Raw genomic sequence first — 14,119 nt, 5'->3', positions numbered from 1 at the left:
TGCAGCGGACAGCTGGAACTGACAACCGGAAGTGGCAGATTCGAACCACTACAACTACCGGAGGAAACATCACAGAAGCGCTTCACAGGAGGCTCCCAAGCACTGAGGATGTCACCGAGACAGGGGACGAAATGTCTGCAACACAAATTCCCAGCTCGGCGAACACAACCACAACTTATTAGTAATATCAATAAGCAAACAGATTTTAAAGCTGTCAAAGAACTATCAAACCGTTATAGGGATCTGTCAAGACTGTCAAGTTATTTTAAATTAGTGTAATTCTTTTAAGCTTTGAATAAAATGTCTAGTTTTATTTTAGTAGATTGCTTTCTATTTCACTCTGTTAACATAAGCCTGATTATTTCCAATCCTGGATTAGCTCTTCATGGTTGATTTCTGAAGGATCCATGATCAGAGTGATGAGTCATCAATCTCAAGAAAGTGGTGACAGTTGTCACTGGCCTGGTAATCCAGAGCACCAGGTTAATGTTCTGAAGGCATCAAATCCACTACAGCAGATGGTGAAATTTGAATTTAATATCAAGCTGGAATAGACTCCTAGTGTCATGGTAACCATGTCATCACCAATTGTTGTAAAAACCCATCTGGTTCACTAATGCCCTTTAGACAAGGAATTCTGTCCCTAGGTCTGGATTCTTAATGTGAATCCAGATCCACAACAATGTGGTTGACTCTCAACTGCCCTCTGGACAATTAATAATGAATGATAAATGCTTCTCAGCAAGCAATGCCCATATACTATGAGTGTATTTTAAAAAATATTATTTACAGCAACAGATGCTTTTGGGCTATTCATGTAGAACAATGAATTTCAATAAAAACAAAATGCTGTGAATGCTGGAACTCTTGAATAAAAACAGTGAGTGCTGCAGAAAATCAGAAGGGGTGGCAGCATTTTTAGAGACAGACACAGGGTGAACATTTCAGATCCAATATGACTTTTCCTAAGAACTGAACGTTTTTGTTGAGTTTTTCCAGCACATTATATTTTTGTTTACAATAACTTCTAATGCCTAAAGTTGTTTTGGACTCTTTGATCTGATACCATGAATTCCAATGTCTGTTGAGCTAGAATAAAATGTTTGTTTTCTCGTAAGGCGTAATTGAGGTTAGATCATTTAAGTTTAGTCAATGTGTGCTGATGAAAGTTTTCATTATCAGTGTAGCAAATTATGTGATACACTTACTTTATTTAATAGAACTTCACGTTTTGTCTCCTATGCATGGCACCTGAGCTGAGTTGGCATGATAAATGAAAAGCTGAAAATGTGTTGCTGGAAAAGCGCAGCAGGTCAGGCAGCATCCAAGGAGCAGGAGAATCGACGTTTCGGGCATGAGCCCTTCTTCAGGAAGAGTGTGTGGGGTCAAGGAGGGGGGGGGGGACTGCGAGGGATGGGGGGATGTTTCATAGGTTTGTCTTTATTTTAAAATTTTAATACAGTGCCAGCGCCCCATGGCAGACTTTCTGCCTATTCCTCATCTGCAAAGGTTAATGTCAGGACCCTGAACAGCATTGATGTACAGAAGGATCTTGGAATTCAAGGCCATAGTTCCCTGCAAGTAGCCACGCAAGTAGATAGGGCAATAAGGAAGGTGAATGGCATGCTTGCCTTTATTGGTCGGGGAAATTGAGTACAAGATTCAGGCGGTCAGGTTACAGCTTTACAAGACTTTGATCAGGCCACACATAGAGCACTGCGTTCAGTTCTGGTCACCATGTTACAGGAAGGATGTGGAGGTTTTGGAGAGGGTGCAGAAGAGGTTTATCAGGATGCTGCCTGGATTAGAGGCTATGAGCTATAAGGAGAGGCTAGAAAAATTTGGGCCGTTTTCTCTGGAGCATGGAGGCTGAGGGGAGATTTGATAGAAGTCTATAAACTCTCTTCTCAAAATTCGCTAAGAAGTCTATAAAATTATGAGATGCATAGATAGGGTTGATGGTCAGACACTTTCCCAGAGTTGAAATGTCTAAAACTAGGAGGCCTGCATTTAAGATGAACAAGTGGAAATTTCAAAGGTGATGTGAGGTGTAAGTTTTTTACACAGACTGGTTGGAGTCTGGAATGCACTACCAGGGATGGTGGTGGAGGCAGATACAATAGAGGCATTTAAGAGACTTTTAGATAAGGGCATGAATATGCAAGGAATGGTGGGAAATGGACAAGGGCAGGCAGAAGGGAATAGTTTAATTTGGTGTAATGTTCTGCACAACATCATGGGTTGAAGGGCCCATTGCTGTGCTGTACAGTTCTATGTTGTATCAGACACCCTGTTTAAGTCTTCTCAGGTTGATCACCCCAGTTTTCAATCCAGCCCTCTGCCCAGAACAAAAATGGGATAGTCAGGTGGCCATTTTTAAAGGTCAGGTTCATGGTACCAAGAATTAGAGTCATAGAGATATACAACATGGAAAGAGACCCTTCAGTCCAACTCGTCCTTGTCCATCCTGACCAGATATAATAACCTAATCTAATCCTATTTGCCAGCACTTGGCCCATATCCCACAAAACCCTTCCTTTTCATATACCCATCCAGATGCCTTTTTAATGTTGCAATTGTACCAGCCTCCACCACTTCCTCTGGCAGCTCATTCCATACACGCACCACCCTTAGCATGAAAATGTTGCCCCTTATGTCACTTTTAAATCTTTCCCCTCTCACCTTAAACCTATGCCCTCTAGTTCTGGACTCCCCTGCCTCAGGGAAAGACCTTGTCTATTTACCCTATTCATGCCTCTCATGATTTTATAAACCTCTATAAGGATAACCCTCAGCCTCCCACACTCCAGGGAAAACACAGCCCCAGCCTATTAGGGGTGGCACAGTGGTTAGCACTGTTGCCTCAGAGCACCAGGGTCCCAGGTTCGATTCCAACCTCGGGTGACTGTCTGCGTGGCTTTTCTCTGGGTGCTCCGGTTTCCTCTCACACTCCAAACAGGTGCAGGTCAAGTGAATTGGCCATGTTTAATTGCCCATTGTGTTAGGTGCATTAGTCAGAAGGAAATGAGTCTGGGTGGGCTCCTCTTCGGAGGGTCAGTGTGGACTTGTTGGGCTGAAGGGCCTGTTTCCACACTGTAGGTAATCTATTGATCTGTGCACCTGACCAAAGAACAAAAATTGGGGCCTTAGAGTTTCCTCGCTATCCTTGCAATTCTAATGACTTGAGTATATGCTCTAAATATCAAGTGCCTTGATGGCAAATATTAATCATTGCTGTGATGAGGTTATTTACACATTGATAAATTTGATCATTTTTACTCACTTCTGTGCTGCTGATCATATTTGTTGTCTATGTCTCTTTGTTAGATGTTGAGTTAATCAGTCATTTTAACCTCATCGGTAATACAGTTTTGGCTGAAGTGAAATATTTAAATTAATGCTAAGTGCAAGGTTACTTATGATTAGCACATCATTTTGTCATTTAAATAGAGGAAACTAGATTTTAAAATCACATTTTCTGTAATGGATTTCATGCAGAGTATAATTGCAATCAGGTGAAGTTATAAATAGAGGATTGCATTAAGCAGCAAAATGAGTTTACAGAATCTTCCATTTCTAGAAGGGGAAAGAAGGAGTGAGAGCATGTTAGGTGGGTGAGAATCAAAAATTCAGGATCCCCCCATGGAATAAACAATTGAAATTAAGTTCTCTGATCTTACAAAGGTGCAAGTGCCAGGAAGCCTATTTGCATGTACTGGCAGCACAATCAAACAGTAACTCCCTGGAATTTAGTCTTCTGTTCTAACCAAAAAAACCCTGCTCCTCAGACCTTACTGCATATAGGGGGAAGCTTAACTTCTTCCTGAATGTGTAAATACTTCGATCCTGTCCCTATAGCGACACACCTTTAATCAAAGGCTGCATTAAGTTAGAGTTTACATTCTGGCAAATACAGTCAAAGCAACAACTCTGAGAAGTGAGGTCAAGGAGAAAGAGCAAAGTGGAATAAAGGTCAAACGGGCAGGTATGGAGCACTGTTCATCCACAGGTGAAAGGGTAGTCATCACAACATTTTCTTCCCTTTGCTGGGTTGGCTGGCAAGGGAGAATAATAGAATGTTTAAGGTGTGCTCCTTGCTGTATCAAGCTCACGTTCAGGGATGTGTCTGGTGGTACTGTTTGGCAGAGGGTATGCTGACAGTCATAAGGAGAGTCGATGTGGTTGTGTAGTGTTATTGTTAGGGATTGTACACTCTCATGACAGAGGTTCATGGAAGGAATGAATGCAAGTGGCCTCAAGAAAGTAAGCTGTAACAAAATAGGGTGATACAGTGGCTCAGTGGTTAGCACAGCTGCTTCACACACTGCCAGGGACCCAGGTTTGATTCTAGCCTTGGGCAACTGTCTGGGTGGAGTTTGGATCAGAGCATCTGCAGTCCTCATTTTTGCCTGTATGGAGTTTGCACGTTTTTCCTGTTTCTGCGTGTGTTTACTCCAGTTTCCTCCCACAGTCCAAAGATGTGCAAGTCAGGTGAATTGATCATGCCAAATTGCCCATAATGTTAGGTGCATTAGTCAGAGGGAAGTGGGTCTAGGTGGGTTACTCTTTGGAGGGTCAGTGTGCACTTGTTGGGCAAGGGACCTGTTTCCACACTGTAGGGAATCTAGTCTAAAAGTTTGATTAACCAAAGGAAGGAAAATCTTAATATTGAGAGACTTTGCAGGTTTCAGTTGCAAGTGAGATTGTTTGAATAGACAAGTCCATGATGTGCTTATTATAGTGTTATTAGTATTTATTATATTGATTTTTATAATAACTTTAATTCTTGCAATGCGATAGTTTTTTATTCCTGCGTATTATTATTGTCTTGTCCCCCTGTTATTCCACTTGTCTCCCCCTACCTGCCCTCCTTCTTCTCTTCATCCCCTCTTCTCTCCATTGGCTCTGCTCCCTACTACACTCCATTCTCTGCTCCCTAGCTGTCTCCTACCCTCTTCTACCCTCCTAACATCCCTCCCATTCTCCTTCTGGCACCTGTCCTTCCAGCTTGACTGGTGGGGAGAGGAGGGTCATTGAGTGATCATGGGGCGGTGATGGTCCATGCTTTGTGTTTGTAGACCAAGGACCAGTCTGGGAAGATGACACGAGACTCTCCAGAATTTCATTACTCAAGTGCTCAGGAACAGCAGGCAGATGGGGGCTGTGAGGAAGTGAGTTCCAGAACTTTGACCCAGAGGCAGTGAAGGAGGACAATGTATGGTTTCAAGAGGAACTTGAAGGTAATGGCATTCCCATGCATCTGTTGCAGTTGTCCACTTAGGTGGTAGAAGTCACAGGTTTGGAAGGTGCTGTTGAAGGAGCTGTGGTGAGTTGATGTATTGCTATTTTTCTTTTCATCATCATATACTTTTAAATCTAATTCTACTGCACTCTTATTTCTCCAATGTTGCAGCCTTTTCATTGTTGACTATTTGACGATCACCTTGCCATTTCTCTGGTTGAGCACCTCTTTGCTTCACAGAGTTGGTCACTCTGGAGGAGTGGACACAGGGGTCACCTTGCTCAAATGGGCACAGAAGGATCACAAGGAAGGTCAATGGAAATGTTGATGGAAACTCCTGGGAAGACATGAAAATATGTTGTAAGGAATGTTTATTATTGTTTATATCACAATAGGAAATTGCATTTGATGCCCACGTACCTGCATTGACAAATATAACAAGCAGCGATCACTCTTGAATGCTGATGATCACCTTGACAAATTCAATAGGTTCAAGCATGATCATCTGTCATGAAGTCACAGAATCCTCCATCATGGAGACCGGCCCTTCAGCCCAAACTGGTCCATGCCTGGCCTGTGATCAGGCCTCATTTCCAATTTCACCATCTGATGCCCATTGATGCTAGCTGCAGCTTTGGGCATTTTAATTCATATTTAGATGTTCATTGTTTTGTTTTTACTGGTGAGAAACCTTCCAGCTACTATCCCTCAGGAAGAGGGCAATTGAATTGAGGGCGATTTAGTGGTTTGGATCAGAAGTTGGCTAACTGAAAGAAGACAGATGATAGTGGTTGATGGGAAGTGTTCATCCTGGAGTTCAGCTACAAGTGTGTACCGCAAGGATCTGTTTTGGGTCCACTGCTGTTTGTCATTTTTATAAACGACCTGGATGAGGGCATAGAAGGATGGGTTAGTAAATTTGCAGATGATACTAAGGTCAGTGAAGTTGTGGATAGTGCTGAAGGATCTTGCAGGTTACAGAGGGACATAGATAAGCTGCAGAGCTGGGCTGAGAGGTGGCAATTGGAGTTTAATGCAGAAAAGTGTGAGGTGATTCCATTTGGAAGGAGCAACATGAACACAGAGCACTGGATTAATGGTAAGATTCTTGGTAGTACAAATGGCAGAGATCTTGGTGTCCGTGTACATAGATCCCTGAAAGTTGCCACCTAGCTTGATAGGGTTGTTAAGAAGGCATACAGTGGGTTAACTTTTACTGATAAAGTGATTGAGTTTCAGAGCTATGAGGTCATGCTGCAGCTGTACAAAACTCTAGTGCGGTCGCACTTGGAGTATTGTGTACAGTTCTGGTCACTGAATTATAGGAAGGACGTGAAAGCTTTGGAGAGGACTCAGAGGAGATTTAGTAGGATGTTGCCTGATATGGAGGGAAGGTCTTATGAGGACATGCTGAGGGACCTGAGGCTGTTTTCATTAGAGAGAAGAAGACTTAATTGAGAAATACCAGGGTTAGACAGAGTGGACAGTGAGAGCCTTTTTCCTCAGATCGTGATGGCTAGCACGAGAGGACATAACTTTTCTGATGAAGGGCTTATGCCTGAAACGTTGATTTCCCTGCTCCTCGGATGCTGCCTGACCTGCTGTGCTTTTCCAGCACCACATTTTGATTCTGATCGCCAGCATCTACAGTCCTCATTTTCTCCTGTGTGACAGCTGCCAAAGGTAGTTTCTTTACCCAGAGAGTAATAGCAGCATGGAATGCACTGCCTGTAACAGTAGGAGACTTGCCAAATGTGAGGGCATTTACATGGTCATTGGACAGACATATGGATGAAAATGTAATAGTGTGGGATAGATGGGTTTCTGATTAGTTCCACAGGTCGGGACAACATTGAGGGCCGAAGGGCCTGTACTGCACTGTAATGTTGTATGTTCCAAGAGGATCTTTCTCCTTTCCTGGAGGAACTGGACCAGTACCTCAATTGAGGTGTCAGTGAATCTCAGAGCCAGGTTCTGTCTGCTGTGAGATATGTCCAGGGAGTAGGTGGGAGACACAAAATACTGTGTGACTGACCCACAGAGAGTGAATGCTTGCCTTATGCTTGTTAGATATAGCGCCTGGTAACGTTAAGCTACTCCTGTTCAGCCTTGCCCTGTAAGATTTGCCACAACTCACGTGTATTTGTAATGACCTGAAAACTGTGAATACATGAGTAAACATATTCTACCCCAGATGGAAGTGATGACATCTTGAGACACTCAGCCCCAAATTTAGAGTCTGTAATGGAAGGTGACACCCTAAATCTTAGCTGGAGGAAGAAGAAAGAAACTGGTGTGGAATCACATCAGTGTGTCATTGGTTTCATTTCGGTCTAATGCATGGTAAAGGCACACGAGGGCAAATGCTTATCTTGAAATTTTAGGCTTTTTCTGCTGCCTTTGTCTGTTGTTGGAATACAACAAGATTTCTTTTTAATCTTTTTTAATACCCTTCATTAAGACATAATGGAGAGCTGTTTATATATAGTACCAGTGATAACCCCCACAAGGTTCATGGGGAATCACTAATTAATCTCCCAGTGGAATGTGTTGAGTCTGAATTACCTTACTAAAAGGCTAAGGTGTTTCCAGTTAAAACTTATCACTTGGGCCCTTAATGAGGGGAATGTCCCTAGCTCTGAGCCAAGAGACCTGGGTTCAGGGCCTGCCTACTCTGGAGATGTATCATAACATCTCTGAAAAGATTGTTTCAAAAATATATCATAAAGCAGACCAAGAGGACTCTCATGGCACAGCGGTAGTGACCTTATTATTGAGATAGGAGGCTGAGGTTCCAGTCCCACCTGCTCCAGTGGTGTGAACAACATGGTTAGGACACTGTTGGAATATTGTGTGCAATTCTGGTCTCCTTCCTATCGGAAAGATGTTGTGAAAGGGTTCAGAAAAGATTTACAAGGATATTGGCAGGGTTGGAGGATTTGAGCTATAGGGAGAGATTGAATAGGCTGGGGCTGTTTTCCCTGGAGCGTCGGAGGTTGAGGGGTGACCTTATAGAAGCTTATAAAATCATGAGGGGTATGGATAGGATAAAAAGACAAAGTCGTTTCCACGGAATGGGGGAGTCCAGAACTAGAGGGCATAGGTTTAGGGTGAGAGGGGAAAGATATAAAAGAGACCTAAGGGGCAACTTTTTCACTCAGAGAGTGGTACGTGTGGAGGCTAGTACAATTGCATCTGGATAGGTATATAAGTAAGAAGGTTCGGAGGGATATGGGCCAGGTGCTGGCAGGTGGGACTAGATTGGTTTGGGATATCTGGTTGGCATGGACGAGTTGGACCAAAGGGTCTATTTCTGTGTTGTACATCTCCATGATTCTATAATATTGCTGAACAGGCGGATTAGAAAAAGTTATAAAGTGGACCCAGATATGGATTTGCAGAACTGCCTGTTCTGGGCTGTGACTAACCTATGGATGTCAAGAGTAGTGACTTGAATTTGGTGTTCAACAATAAATGATGTTCTTTTCTGGTCAGACTTCCTCTGTTATTTTAGTATCATATATAAATTCTACATACTAAATACATGTTTGACAAGTGAATGGAAATGGTGGATTTTGTACATACAAACCATTGGGCCTAGAGTTTCCTGGATTTCTCTGTGGAGTAAGGAAGCGGCAGAAACATCAAGGATGGTGAAGTCTTCTGCCAACCTCACCTTCACCAGCTTGGATTTTTTGCCCCCGCCAAGGTAAACACAAAGAATACTGGAGAAACGCAACAGATCTGGCAACATCTGCGAAAAGAGAAACAGGATTAACATTTCAGATCTGGTATGACTTCTTCTGGACTCCATTTGTCTCTCTGCACAGATGCTACCACACCTGCTGACTTTCTCCAGCATTTTTGGTGTTTCTTTCTGGTTTCCAGATTTGAAATGCTTTGCTTTTATTAGAGGATTAGAAGCAAGCAGAAGCTAAAATTATGTGGCATATTGGTTCACTGGCTCCATCTTTCCTCTGGGAGATTGTTGTTGTGGGCACATGTGGTGGGATTAAGGTTTGTTAAGGCCACTTAAAGGATAGAGTCGAGAAGTTTGGCACTCCAGGTCCAATGGTTTATTTGTACAAAATCCACCATTTCCATTCACTTGTGAAATAGGTATTCAGTATGTGGAATTTATATATGATACTGAAATAACTCAGGAAGTATGACTAGAAAAGCACAGCAGGTCAGGCAGCATCTGAGGAGAAGCAGGAAAGTTGAAGCTTTGAGCATAAGCCCTTCATCAGGAATGTCTTAAAGAATAGGCCTGCTGGGATTTTTCAGATACCCATTTTGGATGCCTGGCGGTGGACAACAAGCAATTGGCTGATGGGGCACCTCAGAGATGAATGGAAATGTAGATTCTGTATAAACAGGCCTTTGAGCCTAGGTTTTCTTCCATACTTCTGTTTGTAAATAGAGTAAGATAGCAGCAAAAACATCAAGGAAAGGCAGATGGTGAAGTGTCCTGCCGACTCTATCGCCTGGCAGACTTAGAGGCTTTCCTGACCTGCTCAGGGAAAGGAACAATCACAACAGTCTCCTGTTGACGAGATTCATCACCTTCTCTCTACAGTAGTGGTCTGGCTAGCTGAATCAATTTTTTTACCTAAATGTTTGAAAAATTGTACTACCATGTTGCAGCATCCTCACTAGTTACTGTAAATTGTTACCCCTCTCCAGTATAAGTTTTCTGACAACATCGTCCAGCCCGTAGGCCTAAGCAATTACTCTTAATTGGAGGGCAAAGGCAGCCATTAATTGGTTACCTCAGGGAAAGTCACAGCAGACTGTCACCCTTTGGGGTTTGAGTTCTGACTTATGCTTCCCACTCCTGGAGGGAAACTCTGGGAAGAATTTGAAAAATAATATCATAATCATTGAAAATAAACCAATTATTTACACACCTCCCACCTTCACCTTATTAAAAATTTGGGAAGGTCTGTACTTTCTGCCTCAGGGTAGTGTTGTGTAACTAATGCAGCATGTTTGCATTAATATAATTCACATATCTCTTCACATTAGCACAACAACAAAAAAAAATGGCATGTGGAAACACGCCGCTGGGAACTCTGGGCCAATGGCTTCTTCTGTTCTTACATTTTAAAAAAAATTCTTTTGCTTTTTTTCCTTTCAACCTCACTTTCAAATTATCTGAGACAAAAGCATTGTCAATGTAACCCAGCATACATTTTTTTTTCAATTCCCTAAGGGAATAATGCACAGTACACAGAAACATACAGCAAATTCTGCCCTTGAATTTACATCAACTGGCATTCATGATGAGACGATAAAGTATGCCAGCAGTTAAAATTGTTTGTTCAGTGTATACAGTGCTCAGTGCATTTCCTCAGCAGTAATCATGATGTGGAGGTAAAGTAAAGCTGTACACATTAGCCCCTAAGCTTGAGAAACTACAAACACTTTTATAATGAGGGTTTAACTTAGAAATAAACACATAGCATCATTTCAGTTGCAACTCGGTGAAAATTTGACTCCTAAGTGTGATATTTCAGAACAATATTTGCTTTCATATTTTCTCTGAAAGAAAATGCCTATACTCCAGCTTGGAGATATTATTGCAAGAGGGTAAATAAGAACACTCCAAAATACTCTCCTGGGGACAACCCATCTTGCATGTACCAAAAATGGGTGCCGATGCATTGGTCCTTTTCAACGAAAAGGAAATGAATACAAGGTGAGAAATGGAATGCTAACACATTACCAACCAGTTAGTGTAGGGGTCTAGGGTGAATCACAATGTCTGCATCACACCACCTCACCCTATATCACTCTTGGGAGTCACAAGTCATGACACAACTACTGGTTCAATTGGTAAAGCTGAGTATTTTTCAAACATATTTTTCTTCTGAATGATGTCTCAAGCAGTCAAAACATTCTGTTCCTTTATGTGTGACTGGGGCTTAAAATGATTGCGTGAGTGGAAATGTTAACCTGTGCACCAGCTCCTGTGTGAGGTATTGCTCATCAAAGTTGCATACTGGTCTGTTCCAGCATAAAGTCAAATTTGGTTCTTCTAACTTTACCCACTGAAGAGAACAAAAGCTATGCCAGAGCTGAAGAGAGTTCCTCATTAACAGCCTTTGGATTGAGAGAACATTCGATCAGGAGCCAGGAGTCAGGTGTGCACACAGCACTAACCATTGAGGATCAGGATCTGGGGGGGCCTGAACTCAATGGTCAAGAGACATAACTCAGAAAGAGAGAGAAAGTTTGCAAGGGCAGGGAGAAAGAAAGAAGTTACAAGGCCAGGGAGGACTAGGGAGATTATCAAGGATGAAGGTAGAGGAAGGCTACAAGGAATTAGGAGAGAGGGAGCCCACAAAGTGGAGGATGGAGCCTGAAAGGTGGCTGTGTGACTTGATGAAGGCTGCAAAAAAATGTGAGCAATTCTAACCTTGTCAATAAAGGAATACTCAGCTAACTAGGAGCCAGGAAAACTGAAAATCCCTGAGGTAATGCATTTTTGGAAAGGAATATAGAATCTGTAGTTTAAGGCTGCAAATGTTCAGGGATTGCTGCACGTAAATTGGTGGAGACTGTATTGGATGCTTTTGAAATGAACATTGTATTGATAGTAAAATGTAAGCTTGAGATGAACTGAAAAGAATTGTACCTGTCTGGTTACAATTTTCCAGCTTTGTGCATCTGAGATGGAATCAACAGTCCACTGTGAGCTCACTGGTTGTTGAAGGATGTTTAGGTGATAAGTGCATCAATTTTCTTTGAAGGGACAATCCTTTTGTTGCTAACTTATGCCAGTTGTGATCTGCCAATTTAAATACCATGTGGGGTCTAAGAAAATAATGTTTGAATTTTTCGTGGCTTTAAGTTTAATGGCAAATTGGTAATTATATGGAAGATTGATGGGTGTTTGTCTAATTCCAGTTTTGTGTGAGTTCAAATACATGAAACGTTGACGCAAATACAGATTTACCACGTGACTACATGATCAGTCTTAAAATACGTAAGTGCCAATGAAAAGTAGTCCCGAAAATTAGTAAGTAGCCCTTGGAAGGTCTTAAAATTAGTGCATTGAGTGAGGGAGAACAAAATATTTTCATCCCTGTTCCTAATTCTGAAGGATGTCATGGGGAGGTCTGAAGGATTTGAAGTGGTGGTGGAATAAGGGGCCCAAAAATACATGCAGCACCAGAGACTACTATTTCTCTCCCTGGCCCTGATGTCAAGGACATAAATAGTAATATGGAGACAATTCAGCAAGCTACAAACAGCAGAGAAATAACAATACTGACTTGTTTGTTTATTCAAATATGAGGATGACCATTGTTAAATAATGGCAGTTAATTAAACAGGAAAGTTTATAATCTAAAATCAGCAGATGCACAGATGCACGTGCATCTTACAATCAAGGATTATTTCTGTCTCTTTCTGAGCATGTACCCTCCCAGAGTTTGGGAAAAGATCAAGTGGAAACAAAGTCTTTACTCAGAGAGTAGTAAGGGTATGGAATGCTTTGCCTGCAATGGTAGTAGATTTGCCAAGTTTAAGCGCATTTAAGTCATCATTGGACAGGCATATGGACGTACATGGAATAGTGTAGGTGGGCTGGTCTTCAGATCAGTATGACAGGGCGGCGCAACATCAAGGGCTGAAGGCTGCGCTGTAATGTTCTATGTAAAAGTCCCATTGCAGGCTATAAGAGTTGAAGAAAGAGAAAAATAAAGCTGAGAACTTGCCGTACCCACAACTTGAATAAAATGACAAATGAGCCTGTCATCACCATTAATTTTGCTGCTATCTATATTCTATTAAAGACTTATGAGTTATGTGCCCATAAGCATGCATTGCAAAACAAAAGGATTGTATTAAATTCAGTAGCATTAAGTGAAAAAAATTGTGCATAATCACAAGTCAAGATCTGTAAGAGAATATGCATCATATTCTGCATAACCCAGCACCAAAAGACAAAGGATAGCAAGGCATTATTTTATTCTATATTTTATAATCATTCGGAATGATGCTTCAGCTTAATAAGTTTGTTTGATGCCTGTGTTACCCACAGTGTTGCTCAGTGTTGCTAGGATAACGTTTATGTATGGAAATGGTGAACAGTGGTCTTAAAAATCCAGAGCTTGCACTGCCAACATTGATGCCAGGTCTGCACACATTGGCAAGCTTTATTGCAGATTCCACAGGGTTGGACAGACACATGTGACATTTTGGGCATATCTCTGCAATTTACCTGCTTGAAATAAGTAGAATTTAAGATGTCTGCCTACCACTGAGGACCGTCACTCAGGCCTCACCCCTTCCAGGATTCCTAATGTCTTCACACTCAGCCCTTTGAGTTAGAAAACTGATCAAACAGGAGAAGAACTCATATTTCTTTGAGATTTAACTCATTCACTTATGGATAATTGTAGCCATTTCTACTTTTTAGTATTTTTCATCTGACCCAATGTTCTATACCCATCTTCACCTCGGAAGTAAAATGAACAGAGAGCAAAGTCAGATGATTTCTATAATGCATAAGGTGGTCGGTTCGCTGGATGGCTTGTTCATGATGCAGAATGATGCTAACAGTGTGCATCAGCTGAGGTTACCATGGAGGATTTTCCCTCTCAACATCTCTCCTTGCCTGAGGCATGGTGACCCTCAGGTTAAACTACCACTCATTTCTGTCTCTTCAGAGACCTAGCCCTATGGTCCAATAGGACAACAGTGACTGTACTTAGAAGCAGATGGAATCCAACCTGAAATGTCAATTTTTATACCCCAATGTATCTGAATAATTTCTCCCTAACAACACACAAGGATTAGCTTTTATGCCAGTTTTCAAGGTCAAACTCAGGGGTTGGTTTTGACTTTTTGGACACTCCATACAGTCAA

Source organism: Chiloscyllium punctatum, chromosome 42 (assembly GCF_047496795.1).
Source record: "Chiloscyllium punctatum isolate Juve2018m chromosome 42, sChiPun1.3, whole genome shotgun sequence".
In the NCBI taxonomy this organism is placed as follows: Eukaryota; Metazoa; Chordata; class Chondrichthyes; order Orectolobiformes; family Hemiscylliidae; genus Chiloscyllium; species Chiloscyllium punctatum.
The sequence above is the reverse complement of the archived record's forward strand: the minus strand, read 5'-3'. Positions refer to the sequence as shown.